The sequence below is a fragment of the Triticum aestivum genome, chromosome 6B (assembly GCF_018294505.1).
Source record: "Triticum aestivum cultivar Chinese Spring chromosome 6B, IWGSC CS RefSeq v2.1, whole genome shotgun sequence".
NCBI classification, from domain to species: Eukaryota; Viridiplantae; Streptophyta; class Magnoliopsida; order Poales; family Poaceae; genus Triticum; species Triticum aestivum.
This window is the reverse complement of record NC_057810.1, coordinates 622,256,165-622,271,964: the sequence shown is the minus strand read 5'-3', so window position 1 is coordinate 622,271,964 and position 15,800 is coordinate 622,256,165. Positions and strand designations below refer to the sequence as shown.

Below are 15,800 nucleotides of genomic sequence, written 5' to 3'. Positions count from 1 at the left end.
AGCAGTAGGGGTGTTATCTCCTCGGAGAGCCCTGAAGCTGGGTAAGATCCGCCGGCGTGCATGTCTTCGCCTCATCCCGCTTCCGGGCACCGGCGACGTTCTACTCGCTCCCACCATGATAAGCCATCCTTTGTCATATGTCGTACCCAACCCCCGACAAGCGGGGAAGCTGGAGCCAGTTGCCGTCCGGGTTTGCCGACCACACGACAAACTCCGGCAACACCTCAACCGAATGGAAGCATGGCCTGGGAGGCCGCGCAGCCACAACGCGTCTTCCCTCACTCACCGGGCGGTCGTCACCATGCGAGGGACCACCGCCGCGACCACGAGGAACCACAGCAGGAGTCGCGGGGTGCTTGCGGGGGCGACCTCGGCCGCGCTTGTGCGGAGGGGAGTCAGGCCCTTCCCGGCGAGTTTTCCCCTTCTCCGCGGTCGAGAACCTCTCCGTCGGCGCCATGGGACACGGCGAGCTACTGGAGCAGGGAAGAAGAAAGAGCAAGAGGAGGCAGGGAGATGTGCAGCGGGGGCCTGCACCCTTCCACATTTATAACCCAAGGGAGGCCAACCGTCGGCATCCACGATCGCGGGTAATCATGACTCATTTCTACATGTAGGGACTCGTCAAATCAGGCAGTTGCCGAGGCAGCATGGGGAAGCAGAGACGCCCACATCCAATCAACCGCCACGCGGCGCCCAAGGCCGCAGGATGTTGGGGCCCGCGGCGCTCTGCACTTGCCCTTTCGCTTCGTTGCTAAGCCAAGTCCGAGCGCGCCTTGGGCCCGGGGGCTACTGTTGGTGTTCTGGGAACGAGGTGAAGGAAATATGCCCTAGAGGCAATAATAAAGTTATTATTTATTTCCTTATGTCATGATAAATGTTTATTATTCATGCTAGAATTGTATTAACCAGAAACATGATACATGTGTGAATACATAGACAAACTTAATGTCACTAGTATGCCTCTACTTGACTAGCTCATTAATCAAAGATGGTTATGTTTCCTAACCATAGACATGAGTTGTCATTTGCTTAACGAGATCACATCATTAGGAGAATGATGTGATTGACATGACCCATTCCATTAGCTTAGCACTTGATCATTTAGTATGTTGATATTGCTTTGTTCATGACTTATACATGCTCCTACAACTATGAGATTATGCAACTCCCGTTTACCGGAGGAACACTTTGTGTGCTACCAAACGTCACAACGTAACTAGGTGATTATAAAGGAGCTCTACAGGTGTCTCCAAAGGCACATGTTGTGTTGGTGTATTTGAAGATTAGGTTTTGTCACTCCGATTGTCGGAGAGGTATCTCTGGGCCCTCTCGGTAATGCACATCACTATAAGCCTTGCAAGCAATGTAGCCAATGAGTTGGTTGCGGAATGATGCATTACATAACGAGTAAAGAGACTTGCCGGTAACAGGATTGAACTAGGTATTGGGATACCGATAATCGAATCTCGGGCAAGTAACATACCGATGACAAAGGGAACAATGTATGTTGTTATGCGGTTTGATCGATAAAGATCTTCGTAGAATATGTAGGAACCAATATGAGCATCCAGGTTCTGCTATTGGTTATTGACCAGAAATGTGTCTCAGTCATGTCTACATAGTTCTCGAACCCGTAGGGTCCGCATGCTTGAGGTTTCATTGACAGTTTTATTATGAGTTTATGAGTTTTGATTTATCGAAGGTTGTTCGGAGTCCCGGATGTGATCACGGACATGACTAGGAGTCTCGAAATGGTCGAGACATAAAGATCGATATATTGGATGACTATATTTGGACACCGAAAAGGTTCCAGGTGAGATTGGGACAATACCGGAGCTCCGGGAGGTTATCGGAACCCCCCGGGAGGTATATGGGCCTTATTGGGCCTTAGTGGAAAGGAGGGGAAAGGAGCAAAGGAGAGGGCATGCCCCCCCAAGCCCAATCCGAATTGGGAGTGGGCCCGGCCCCCCTTTCCTTCGTTCCTCCTTCCTCTGCCTTCCCTCTCCCTCTCCTAATAGGAAAAAGGGGAGTCCTACTCCCGGTGGGAGTTGGACTCGCCCCATAGGGCGCGCCACCCCCCTTTGGCCACCCCCTCCTCCACTCCTTTATATACGGGGAAGGGGGGCACCCCATAGACACAACAATTGATCTCTTGATCTCTTAGCCATGTGCGGTGCCCCCCTCCACCATAGTCCTCCTCGATAATATTGTAGCGGTGCTTAGGCAAAGCCCTACGACAGTAGAACATCAATATCGTCACCACGCCATCGTGCTGACGGAACTCTCCCTCGACACTCAGCTGGATCGGAGTTCGAGGGACGTCATCGAGTTGAACATGTGCTAGAACTCGGAGGTGCCCTAGTTTCGGTGCTTGATCGGTCGGGCCTGAAGACGTACGACTACATCAACCGCGTTGTTCTAACGCTTCCTCTTTCAGTCTACGAGGGTACGTGGACAACACTCTCCCATCTCGTTGCTATGCATCACCATGATCTTGAGTGTGCGTAGGAATTTTTTTGAAATTACTACGTTCCCCAACAGTGGCATCCGAGCCTGGTTTTATGCGTAGATCTTATATGCACGAGTAGAACATAGGTGAGCTGTGGGCGATACATGTCATACTACTTACCAGCATGTCATACTTTGGTTCGGCGTTATTGTTGGATGAAGCGGCCCGGACCGACATTAAACATACGCTTACGCGAGACTGGTTCTACTGATGTGCTTTGCACATAGGTGGCTGGTGGGTGTCACTTTCTCCAACTTTAGTTGAACCGAGTGTGGCTATGCCCGGTCCTTGAGAAGGTTAAAAGAACACCAACTTGACAAACTATCATTGTGGTTTTGATGCGTAGTTAAGAACAGTTCTTGCTTAGCCCGTAGCAGCCACGTAAAACTTGCAACAACAAAGTAGAGGACGTCTAACTTGTTTTTGCAGGGCATGTTGTGATGTGATATGGTCAAGACGTGATGCTATATTTTTTTGTATGAGATGATCATGTTTTGTAACCAAGTTATCGGCAACTGGCAGGAGCCATATGGTTGTCACTTTATTGTATGCAATGCAATCGCCCTGTAATTGCTTACTTTATCACTAAGCGGTAGCGATAGTCATAGAATCAATAGGTGGCGAAACGACAACGATGCTATGATGGAGATCAAGGTGTCGCGCCGGTGACGATGGTGATCATGACGGTGCTTCGGAGATGGTGATCACAAGCACAAGATGATGATAGCCATATCATATCACTTATATTGATTGTATGCAAGGTTTTAAATAGCGGCTTCTATGAACGCTATTGCGGCCGCAATAGCGGTAGCGCAGTGCAGACGCTACAAGTCGAAAGCTGCGCTCGGTAATAGCGTGATTGGCACGATGTGGCCGATATATGACATGTCAGACCTCAATAGCGGTCCTTTGTGTGGAACTGGTTGCGGTCATAGCGGACAGCTAAAAAAATTTAGACCACGAATCCTCTTATCCCATCCCCTTCTCCTGGCGACGGGTGGCGGGCACTTCCTTGGTGGCGATGCGGCTAACGCCGGAGGCCGGACGGAGAGGCAAATCCAGGCTCACCATCACCCGATGCCGCTGCTACCCTAGCCCCCTCTTCCCCTGCCGGTCTTTGAGGGAGCAGCCAGCACGACGGCCACCTCCTCGCTCCTGCTCAACGCCCTTCCATGGTCGACGACAAGCCGGTGCGGGATAACACGGCGAGCCAGCGGGCAGTACCTCACTGGGACGGCGGCGCTCAAGCTCAATGCCCACGTCCCCTCTCTGGTCCCTGATTGACGCCCTACTCGTCGATGTCCCTATCCAGAAGGTCCGCACCTCCTCGCTCAACTACCTCTTTAGTCGGGCTGCTAACCTTTTCTCTGATCTTTGTTTCTACTAATCGCCCATAGTACATCCGGTAGCTCAGCTTTTCTCTGATCGATGCACTTAGAGTTACCGTAGTAGGCTTAATCCATTCGATGCACTTGCCTTTTCTCTGATCGATGCACTTACAGAGTTACAATTAGTCTATTCGATGCATAACTTAGTACTAGTAGTCAGTACTTAATAGAAAAAATTCCTCATGGTAGCAGTAGCACTTGGAGTTACAGTAGACAAAATTAGGAGGAGCTCAGATCGTAGAATAGTTCATAATCTCATTGGTAGCAAATTATAAATTCAGTTACGGTAGACAAATTCAGTCTAGTCGTAATTTTATTTTGTACTGGGCTACTGGCAGTTGCAAATTCAGTTTGCTTGCAATTTCTTTTGTATTGTATCAATGAGTTCAGTTTACTAGCAAACAAATCAACTAACGGCACTTGTAATTTAGTCAAATACCATAAGTTTGTTACTTTTTTTGCAGTGGTAATTCAGTCAACTATCTGCACTTGTAAATTTGTAATTAAGAAGACCAAGAAGTGGACATGGATCTGAATGGAGAAGAGGATAAGGATGGCGAATGACTTGTGCATCTTCCATGATCAGAACTAGATCTGTTTATTCTTGTGCGATGGTCATGGTCTGACTTGTATGATTGGCTAGTAGTTTTTGTTTGCATGGTTACACGGTTGAATATTGTACAGATGGACGAGTTGTGTAACCCTGATAGTTTTTGTTTGCATGGTTGAATATTGTCGGGATGGAATAGTTATTGTCCATATGATTATGCTTATATAAATGATGATTGTACAATTAAAGTGTCATATTGTTGTCAGTGGCATAAAGGTATACATTATAATCTCAAATTTGCAAGCGTTTTTACAAATCCGCTACACGGACATAGCGCCCGCAATATCGTCCGCTATCCGCATTCCGCTATGCCGACCCCAATCCGCTAGTAGCCCGCTATCCGCTATTTAAAAGCTTGATTGCATGTGATGTTTATCCTTTATGCATCTTATTTTGCTTTGATTGACGGTAGCATTATAAGATGATCTCTCACTAAATTTCAAGGTATAAGTGTTCTCCCTGAGTATGCACCATTGTGAAAGTTCTTCGTGCTGAGACACCACGTGATGATCGGGTGTGATAGGCTCTACGTTCAAATACAACGGGTGCAAAACAGTTGCACACGCGGAATACTCAGGTTAAACTTGACGAGTCTAGCATATACAGATATGGCCTCGGAACACTGGAGACCGAAAGGTCGAGCGTGAATCATATAGTAGATATGATCAACATAGTGATGTTCACCATTGAAAACTACTCCATCTCACGTGATGATCTGACATGGTTTAGTTGATTTGGATCACGTGATCACTTAGACGATTAGAGGGATGTCTATCTAAGTGGGAGTTCTTAAGTAATATGATTAATTGAACTTTAATTTATCATGAACTTAGCCCTGGTACTATTTTGCAAATTATGTTAGTAGCAATGATGTGGACTTGGTCCGTGATCTGAGGTTTATCCTCATTGCTGCACATAAGTATTATGTCCTTGATGCCCCGCTAGGTGACAGACCCATTGCAGGAGTAGATGCAGACGTTATGAATGTTTGCCTAGCTCAATATGATGACTACTTGATAGTTTTGTGCACCATGCTTTATGGATTAGAACCGGGACTACAAAAACGTTTTTGAAACATCACGGAACATATGAGATGTTCCATGAGATCAAATTGATATTTCAGACTCATGCCCGTCTCAAGAGGTATGAGACCTCTGACAAATACTTCGCCTAAAAGATGGAGGAGAATTGCTCAACTAGTGAGCAAGTGCTTAGATTGTCTAAGTACTTGTGACGGCCGGATAATTAGACTACAGTAATTCCCTGCTAATGATGCCACGTCACCTCGGATTACTGTTGATAGTCTCGCATTAGTTCAAAACGATTTAAATTCAAATTGAATGAAAGGCAAACAACAAAAGTTTTCGAACAATAAAACTAAAAAGTTTGGGTTGTGCCAAATAATGCGTATGTAATTATGGTGAAGAAACCACACTGTTATAGCATATCTAGATGCACCAAAATAATAAAAACACCAGCAAAAACAATTATTTAAATACCTTTTGTAATTAGTAAAATATCAAACTAATTTATTTGGGGACTAGACATTTTCTAACTGTGGACTAAGTTGAGATACAAATTTAGATGCTAGGTGTAAATTTTACTAAAACTAAAATAAAATGTAAAGAAAATAAACAAAATAAGAAAAAAAAAGAGAGAAGGTTGCACTGTGCACTGTAGCCCATGGCTACAGTACCCAACCCAGCCCACCTATCCCTCTTCTTCCTACTGCTCACAGAGAGCTCTGTGGCCGCACTCACAGCGTCCACGGCATGGATCCTCCACGCGTTGGCCATCCACCGGTGCCCTGAGGGGATAAGAGCCTCGTCAACCCCTTAGCGAACCCTAGTATCCACTCACTCCCTCTCCCTCACTCGCTCTCTCCCTCTGTATTCCGCCCGATGCCGCCGTTGCCGTGCGCGGTTCGATCCCGCGGCCACCGCTGTCCCCGCGCCCCGCCAATGTGTCCAGCAGCTCCGGCGTGGTCCTCTTCATCGTCATCGTCCATGGGTGAAGGCTGAGGAGCCGCCGCAACGTCGCCATCGACCACCTCATCCTCTACCTCCGGCCACCGCGACACCATCGACGGATCCGTCGTCTTCACTGCATCCCGCGCCTCCTCGAGCCTCTTCCCGTCAACGATGTGAGCTGGCGCGCCTTTCCCCTCTGCCTCCCCCTCGATCTGCATCCTCTAGCCGCCGTGCTCGTCGTCGCCATCTCGCGCTAGAAGTCGCCATGGCCGGCGCTCCACTCACGTTGCCTCTGCCTTGCTCCCTCACTCACACACCCGCCCCAGGTCGCGCCCCGGCCTCCCACTGCCGCACTTGGCCGCGCCTGTAGCCGCCGCTACCCACACTGCCCTGGCCACGCGTCGTGCTGCCTTGCCCCCGTCCCGCGCGTGGCCTCGCCTCCCCGCTGGCTGCTCCTGTGGTTGGCCATGGCCGGCCATGGCGGAGCGGCCATGCGCGCATGTGTGCGTGCATTCTGTGTGTGTGCGTGCATGTGCATGCAGTGTGTGTGTGTGTGTGTTGAGTGTGGCCATGCCCACCTCCGGCCGCGTCCGCCTTTGGCCTCGCCCGCCTCCGGCTGCCGCTGCTGCGTTGCTCGCTGCCTGCTACTAGTGCAGCGCTGCTACAGTAACATTCAGTTACTATAGCAGCTGCTAGCTTTAATAAAACAACATTGGTTAGCCCCCTGAACAACCTCAAAACAACAGCAAAACAAGCTTGAACATAGATAAAAATTATATGGGCGTGTAGTACACTTGGCAGGGTTCAATTCTTTCCATTGGACCAAATTCAAAAGTCTCCTAGATTAATTTCTATAAAAATGACAAAAGTCTATGTTCTGTTAACTGGAAGAACTGAAAAACAGATTCTGGAATTGACATCCAATAGCACTTTTCAATCGAAGATTTGGATAGGCAAATGGGCACTAATGTAGATGACCTTGAAACTGTCATGTAGATCATGGAAAGATGATAAAAATTGGTAAAGGGCACTAAGCCATAGGATGGAGAGAACTACAGTTATAGCCTTCGGAAAACAGCTAAGTGATGTTTAAAACTGAGGATTTCTCAGACTTAGCCAATTTTCAGGGAATTCCAAATAACTATTTAAAACTTTAAAAATAATATAAAATAATCCATAGCTCGAATGGAAAAACTTTCTACATGAAAATTGCTTAGAACAACGAGATGAATCCGGATACGCAGCCCGTTCGTCCGCCACGCGTCCCTAGCATAGCAAACATGCAACTTTCCCCCTCTGGTTCATCTGTTCGAAGACGCGAAACACCGGGAATACTTTCCCAGATGTTTTTCCCCTTCGCCGGTATCACCTCGCACTGCGTTAGGGCACACCTAGCACCGCGTATTGACATGTTATGCTTTGTGATGCTTTGATTGCTCTGTTATTTATTGTGTTCCCATCCGTTACTTCTTTCCGGTAGACACCGAGGCCGCTGCCAGTACCCCTGTGATCGACTACATCGACGACAAACCCTTCTTGCCAGAGCAACCAGGCAAGCCCCCCCCCTTGATCACCAGATATCGCCTATTCTCCTCTATACTGCTTGCATTAGAGTAGTGTAGCATGTTACTGCTTTCCGTTGATCCTATTCTGATGCATAGCCTGACATTGTTGCTACATCTGTTGATACCTTACCTGCAATCCTAAATGCTTAGTATAGGATGCGAGTTTATCATCATTGGCCCTACATTCTTGTCAGTCTGCCTTGCTATACTATCGGGCCGTGATCACTTGGGAAGTGATCACGGGTATATACTATACATACATACATACTATACAGATGGTGACTAAAGTCGGGTCAGCTCGTTGAGTACCCGCAAGTGATTCCGATGTGGGGGTTGGAAGAACAGGTGGCTCCATCCCGGTAGAGATGGGCCTGGTTTCCCGACGGCCCCCGACTGTTACTTTGTGGCGGAGCGACAGGGCAGGTTGAGACCGCCTAGGAGAGAGGTGGGCCTGGCTCTGTTCGGCATTCGTGGATACTTAACACGTTTAACGAGATCTTGGTATTTGATCTGAGTTTGGCTACTGGCCTATACGCACTAACCAACTACGTGGGAAAGATATGGGCATGCGACATCGTGGTATCAGCCGAAGCCTTCTAGACGTCAGCGACTAAGCGACGCGCGCCTGATTGGACCACGTAACGTGACTTCCTTTGTAATGGAGGTTGCTAGGTCTGCTTCCGGCCGCCCTCGCAACATGCAGGTGTGCAATGGGCGATGAGCCCAGACCCCTGCGCCATAGTAGTTAGACCGGCGTGCTGACCTCTCTGTTAGGCCTAGGTGGGGCTGCGACGTGTTGATCTTCCGAGGCCGGGCATGACCCAGGAAAGTGTGTCCGGCCAAATGGGATTGGGAGTGTTGGGTTATGTGGTGCACCCCTGCAGGGAAGTTTATCTATTCAAATAGCCGTGTCCCTCGGTAAAAGGACGACCCGGAGTTGTACCTTGACCTTATGACAACTAGAACCGGATACTTAATAAAACACACCCATACAAGTTCCACAGACAACCCGGTGATCACTTTTCCACAGGGCGATAAGGGGAGGATCGCCAGGTAGGATTATGCTATGCGATGCTACTTGGAGGACTTCAATCTACTCTCTTCTACATGCTGCAAGACGGAGGCTGCCAGAAGCGTAGTCTTCGATATGACTAGCTATCCCCCTCTTATTCTAGCATTCTGCAGTTCAGTCCACTGATATGGCCTCCTTACACATATACCCATGCATATGTAGTGTAGCTCCTTGCTTGCGAGTACTTTGGATGAGTACTCATGGTTGCTTTGCTCCCTCTTTTCCCCCGTTTTCCTCTTCTTCTCGGATGCCGCAACCAGACGTTGGAGCCCAGGATCCAGACGCCACCGTCGACGACGACTCCTACTACACTGGAGGTGCCTACTACTACGTGCAGGCCGCTGACGACGACCAGGAGTAGTTAGGAGGATCCCAGGCAGGAGGCCTGCACCTCTTTCGATCTGTATCCCAGTTTGTGCTAGCCATCTGATGGCAACTTGTTTAACTTATTTCTGTACTCAGATATTGTTGTTTCCGCTGACTTGTTTATGTCGAGCACTTGTATTCGAGCCCTCGAGGCCCCTGGCTTGTAATATGATGCTTATATGACTTGTTTTACTTTTAGAGTTGTGTTGTGATATCTTCCCATGAGTCCCTGATCTTGATCGTACACGTTTGCGTGCATGATTAGTGTATGATTGAATCGGGGGCGTCACAAGTTGGTATCAGAGCCGACTGCCTGTAGGAATCGCCCTTCCACACTTCTTGGCCGAAGTCGAGTCTAGACATTACATAACTTTTACTAACATGGCTGTGTGCCTTACAGGCCCACGTCGCCATTGGGTGGTATTAGGATCTTTTATTCCTCGTCTATACTCTGGGATTCTAATCTCTCTTCTATTCAGGTTAAATGATTTTCTAAAATCTAACTTTAGGTTCTCGATAGTACTTTCTCCCGGAGAGCCCCTTCAGTCCAGATGATCGCCGGCTGCACCAGAAGATTTCGAAGATACTCTCCAATTTTCTCTCGAGACCTTGTGCCCGTTGCTTTTGCAATTACCTTCCACCAAAATATCCCTATGGATAAATACATACACCTGTCGTGCTTACTTTTATTCCCAGTCGATCTTGTTATTACAAGATACCCCGAGAATATTTCGTGCCTACTGCCTTGCAGTTCTTTGCCACCCGGATACCCCTAAGAATAATTTCTCGCACTTTCGGAGTATCCGCTCATCCCCAGTTGTTCAGATGTTTCACAAAAGTCTTTGAAATACTATTCAATCCTCCGAAAATCCTTAGATGCTTTATTGCTCTGCAAATACTTGTCCACTTGCATTATGGATGCTTCCCATATATCTGGCAATATTCACTAGTATCTTTTGACCCCGTCATTTTGACCCTATTGATTCAACATGTGTGCGAATGCACACAATCATCTATCAACCCTTCTAAATTATCTTTCCGGCTCAGACATCATTTTTGAACATGAGCTGGTTCTCGACCAAACTAATTGTCGTCAATTGTGCCTCTGGTCTATCCAACTTATCCATCCTTGATCAGAGCGACTGCTTCTGATCCTTTGTTTTGGAAATCGTAATTCCTTTGTTATCTAAGCATCGAATTATTCAGATGTTTTATAATATGATGCCCGTGCGTTCTTCTTCCTCTGGTTAAGTACCGATGCTCACATCAGATCCCTTGTGGACCATCGGTTCCTTTGCTGGATTTTATCCGACAGTGTCCTTCATATTGAATAACCTTGAGAGCCTTTCCATGGGTATATAATGCCTTTGGTAAATTGTATCATCTGCTTTTGAACAATGCTCTACTTTCGAGCTTGTATTATTTACCCCGAAGTTTGTGGTATATGTTCGTAAGATGCCCTGATGGGTTGAACCTATGCCTTCCTTAATATGTGTGAACTCAGAAGTTTTCACGGGTCAGACTCATCTGGTATTTCACCAGGTAAAACTTTCAACACTAATGCCATTATCGAAACGAGAAGTGAATGAAAGGTTATGCATTGAAGAAGTGGGAGTCGACCTTGAACTTTGTGTTCATGCCCATGGACACGACGTAGATCTTATCATTAAAACTTCTCTTAAATTAATTATTCCCTTGGTATAAGTTCTTATATCTGGGATCCGGCCTTTTGCAATCGTGGTTCCGGCCATCTTCTCCTTTAAATACCACTTCTCGGACAAGTTGAAGTAGTTGTCTTCTGCAGATCATTGCACCTGTCCAACCTTTACTTTGATTAACCGTCGAGTATTACACTCTGGTATCTCAAGAATATCATGGAACTGCATAACTTCTTATGGGTTCTTCGTCAACTGTTATTTCTCACTGATTTCAAATTTTCCTCGGGTTCTGAGTTATTAGTCACTCAAGAACACCGAATAGTGAATCGAGTCCGCACTCCAATTCAATAACTCTTAAGTAATTTTCGTTGCTTACGAGTTTATTAATCCTTCCAGTCATTCATAACCTGATTGGCTATATCATTATCGTGCTAAATTTAACTCTGCTACCTGGTCCTTTCCCGAGCACAAATTTTTGACGATGAGCTAAGCTTACGTCGATATTCCTCATCTTATCATTCACCTCAAACAACAAGCTTGATATCGAGCTTGTGTCGCATCCGTGGTTCTAATAACCTTTTGCTTCATCATTCCTTTTGCTTGATGTCGTAGCTGTTCGTTGGCCTCTTCATAGTACCTCCATAAAATTTGTGATGATCATCATCAACATTCTGTGTTCTTCCAGGATATCAATCAAATTCATGATGGGAAATACCATCCTTGCCCCTCAATGATTTTGTTATCATCGACAACATTCTTGCCTTCCCCCAACCCAAACTTGTTCATGTTATGGATGGTACTTGCTATCAAGCTTGTAGATGTTCTACCTTGAAGTATTATCATCTGTTATGTCAAGAATGTCATGAGGATTACTCCACCTCTTAAGAATTCTTGGTATAGTGATACTTCTCACCATCACCATTCTTTATTGGTCCTCGTGTTGATTCGACTGGTGATGTTTGGATTCTGCCCTTCTAGCAACCATATTGCTTTGAAGATTATGGTCGGTCGTTCACTCTTAGACTATTTATTATTATTGAATCACCATTTTGACATTGGTCGTGCAACCCAACCCATATTTCGGGCGCACCTATCAACCAACGTTTAATTGTGTATGTTTTCCTCGAGCATACTTCCTTATATCAATTGATCTAACAAATGTTATCTCCTTATCCACATAATTGTGGATATCCATCTTTGGGATACCTCGATGAATTATCGCTGAGTCCATCAGCCACCTCCTCATCCTCTTCTTGATTTAATGATGAACTCTTGTTTCGGAACTCGCTTCCATAGTTCATTTCCCTAGAATCTTTGATGTCATCTCGTCAATTTGTGTCGCACCTTTTCTCCTCAAGCATCATGAGTTTGAGGTATCCTGACACCAATCAGATCTGAATCTCGGTCAGATATGATGGTTGGAACATATTTCCAAGAGTTATAACAATGGTCGTTATGTGACCCGGTAAGGTGATGTCATGCCTAGCATACCTGGCCGGAAGTACCCACTGTTATAGTTTCCTTTTTAGCAAGGTTATCCATTCTTCCATGAGGAAATTGTAAGACTTATTCTACAAGTTGTTCCTGATGGATCCTTCCTGTATCCAAAGTCTGACCTTTACTTGAAGACCATGTCAATGCTATCTCGAAGCACGCCTGTGGTAATCCGATTTTCAATAAGAGCATTTGAAGCACAATGCTAAGTTTTCTTTATCATTTATCCTAACACCGTTGTATGGGTAATATCATGAGATTTCTCCCCACTTACCTAAATGGTTTCCTATTTTCTATCCTGTCATGGATATCATGCTCCGCTTGTCCTTGGGAAGGATATACCCCTGAAATATGTGTCTATACACATTTGTCTTTCCATTGTTCTGTTTAAACCTGATAATCACTTTTCCTTTCCATTGGTTTGTTTAAACCTTTTTGTGATTTATATAATATAAGCGGTTATATTTCCCTGCTTATGTAAACACCTCGTTGTACCACTCTGTCAGTAAGACCCTGTTACTATTGTTGCTGACATTCCGGTAGCCACCGATGGACGAGAACCTTGCCTATTGGTCCGCCTCGTTCAACGAGCAGGAAAATGGTTATCTTCGTCCCTCGCCCTTGGTATCGATGTTGTTGCCGACATAACTGACATGCTACCCTCTGACATGCCTTGCTATCGTGACCGTGCACGATGTGAACCCCCTTTCTACTTTAGCCCACATGGTGGGCCCATAACCCACAGTCCCACAGGATCGAAACCTGACTCTCCTGTACACCCCCTGTTTCCATAGTTATTCCTCGAGCGTGACCTCATAGGTAATTCATGAGCCACCTTCCGAGAGATCGTCAATTCTGGTATCACACACAACACTAATTCTCGTTGCTCTGAACCCCTTTCACGCGCTGTTTCAGGCAACAACGGTTGTCTATCGGCTTGAAACTGCTTATGGTACCTTCTTACTTTGCTCTCGAGGTGTTTCATTTGTTCAACTCGAGACATACTCATGTGTTCATTCTTGGGATACCCCCAGATGATTTTCCCTTATAACATCCTATCATTGTAAAGCTGCCCCTTACCTATTCGTTAGTACGATGGAGTGCCCCGAAGAAAGGATACAACTTTGTCAAGATGACCTGAAGTAGAGAAATGAAGACATCAACGACAGGGATCAACTTCTTCGCGAAGAGCAAGCCAGGACGAGAAGACCTGCTAGATTCGTAACAAAAACCTTTCCCCCTTTCACTACCTCTTAAATCTTGGGACAAGATTTCTTGTAGTGGAGGAGAATTGTGACGCCCGGATAATTAGACTACAGTAATTCCCTGCTAATGATGCCACGTCACCTCGGATTATTGTTGATAATCTCGCGTTAGTTCAAAATGATTTAAATTCAAATTGAATTAAAGGCAAACAACAAAAGTTTTCGAACAATAAAACTAAAAAGTTCGGGTTGTGCCAAATAATGCGTATGTAATTATGGTGAAGAAACCACACTGTTATAGCATATCTAGATGCACCAAAATAATAAAAACAGCAGCAAAAACAATTATTTAAATACCTTTTGTAATTAGTAAAATATCAAACTAATTTATTTGGGGACTAGACATTTTCTAACTGTGGACTAAGTTGAGATACCAATTTAGATGCTAGGTGTAAATTTTACTAAAACTAAAATAAAATGTAAAGAAAATAAACAAAATAAGAATAAAAAAGAGAAGGTTGCACTGTGCACTGTAGCCCATGGCTATAGTACCCAACCCAGCCCACCTATCCCTCTTCTTCCTACTTTTCATAGAGAGCTCTGTGGCCGCACTCACAGCGTCCACGGCGTGGATCTTCCACGCGTTGGCCATCCACCGGTGCCCTGAGGGGATAAGAGCCTCGTCGACCCCTTAGCGAACCCTAGTATCCACTCACTCCCTCTCCCTCACTCGCTCTCTCCCTCTGTATTCCGCCCGACGCCGCTATTGCCGTGCGCCGCTCGATCCCGCGGCCACCGCTGTCCCCGCACCCCGCCAATGTGTCCAGCAGCTCCGGCGTGGTACTCTTCATCGTCATCGTCCATGGGTCAAGGATGAGGAGCCGCCGTAACGTCGCCATCGACCACCTCGTCCTCTACCTCTGGCCACCGTGACGCCATCGACGGATTCGCCGTCTTCACTGCATCCCGTGCCTCCTCGAGCCTCTTCCCATCAACAATGTGAGCTGGCGCGCCTTTCCCCTCTGCCTCCCCCTCGATCTGCATCCTCTAGCCGGCATGCTCGTCGTTGCCATCTCGCGCTAGAAGTCGCCATGGCCGGCGCTCCACTCACATTGCCTCTGCCTTGCTCCCTCACTCACACACCCGCCCCAGGTCGCGCCCCGGCCTCCCGCTGCCGCACTCGGCCGCGCCTGTAGCCACCGCTACCCACACTCCCCTGGACACGTGTCGTGCTTCCTTGCCCCCGTCCCGCACATGGCCTCGCCTCCCCACTGGCTGCTCCTATGGTTGGCCATGGCCGGCCATAGCCGAGCGGCCATGCGCGCATGTGTGCGTGCATTCTATGTGTGTGCGTGCGTGTGCGTGCAGTGTGTGTGTGTGTGTGTGTGTGTGTGTGTGTTAAGTGTGGCCATGCCCACCTCGGGCCGCGTCCGCCTCTGGCCTCGCCCGCCTCCGGCTGCCGCTGCTGCGTTGCTCGCTTCCTGCTACTAGTGCAGCGCTGCTACAGTAACATTCAGTTACTGTAGCAGCAACTAGCTTTTATAAAACAGCATTGGTTAGCCCCCTGAACGACCTCAAAACAATAGCAAAACAAGCTTGAACATAGATAAAATTTATATGGGCGTGTAGTACACTTGGCAGGGTTCAATTCTTTCCATTGGACCAAATTCAAAAGTCGCCTAGATTAATTTCTATAAAAATGACAAAAGTCTATGTTCTGTTAACTGGAAGAACTGAAAAACAGATTCTGGAATTGACATCCAGTAGCACTTTTCAAATGAAGATTTGGACAGGCAAATGGGCACTAATGTAGATGACCTTGAAACTGTCATGTAGATCATGGAAAGATGATAAAAATTGGTAAAGGGCACTAAGCCATAGGATGGAGAGAACTCCAGTTATAGCCTTCGGAAAACATCCAAGTGATGTTTAAAACTAAGGATTTCTTAGACTTAGCCAATTT

The 15,800-nt window shown here is 46.7% G+C and overlaps 1 long non-coding RNA gene across 1 annotated transcript; it reads left to right on the top strand.

The window, feature by feature from the left end:
- Positions 1-3,393: 3,393 nt before the first annotated feature.
- On the top strand, positions 3,394-4,690 carry LOC123134579 (uncharacterized). The gene is made up of 2 exons (XR_006465672.1): positions 3,394-3,824; positions 4,362-4,690. It is a non-coding gene; the product is annotated as an uncharacterized lncRNA (long non-coding RNA).
- The last annotated feature ends 11,110 nt before the right edge of the window (positions 4,691-15,800 follow it).